Source organism: Bison bison, unplaced genomic scaffold, assembly GCF_000754665.1.
Source record: "Bison bison bison isolate TAMUID 2011002044 unplaced genomic scaffold, Bison_UMD1.0 scf7180017864313, whole genome shotgun sequence".
NCBI classification, from domain to species: domain Eukaryota; kingdom Metazoa; phylum Chordata; class Mammalia; order Artiodactyla; family Bovidae; genus Bison; species Bison bison.
Genome location: NW_011494885.1, coordinates 1542910 through 1543236, shown reverse-complemented (window position 1 = coordinate 1543236; position 327 = coordinate 1542910). Strand labels below are relative to the sequence as shown.

The window sequence follows — 327 nt, the reverse complement described above, 5'->3', positions numbered from 1 at the left end:
ATCAATAACCTCAGATATGCAGATGACACCACCTTTATGGCAGAAAGTGAAGAGGAACTAAAAAAGCCTCTTGATAAAAGTGAAAGAGGAGAGTGAAAAAGTTGGCTTAAAGCTCAACATTCAGAAAACTAAGATCATGGCATCCGGTTCCATCATTTCATGGCAATTAGATGAGGAAACAGTGGAAACAGTGGCTGACTTTATTTTTCTGGGCTTCAAAATCACTGCAGATGGTGATTTCAGCCATGAAATTAAAAGACGCTTATTTCTTGGAAGGAAAGTTATGACCAATCTAGACAGCATATTAAAAAGCAGAGACATTACTTT

General features: G+C 37.3%; 1 protein-coding gene across 1 annotated transcript in view; it reads right to left on the bottom strand.

The window, feature by feature from the left end:
• IGSF23 (immunoglobulin superfamily, member 23) overlaps window positions 1–327 on the bottom strand; it is a 15209-nt gene that overhangs the window by 5721 nt on the left and 9161 nt on the right. The gene's annotated exons all lie outside the window — the stretch shown is intronic.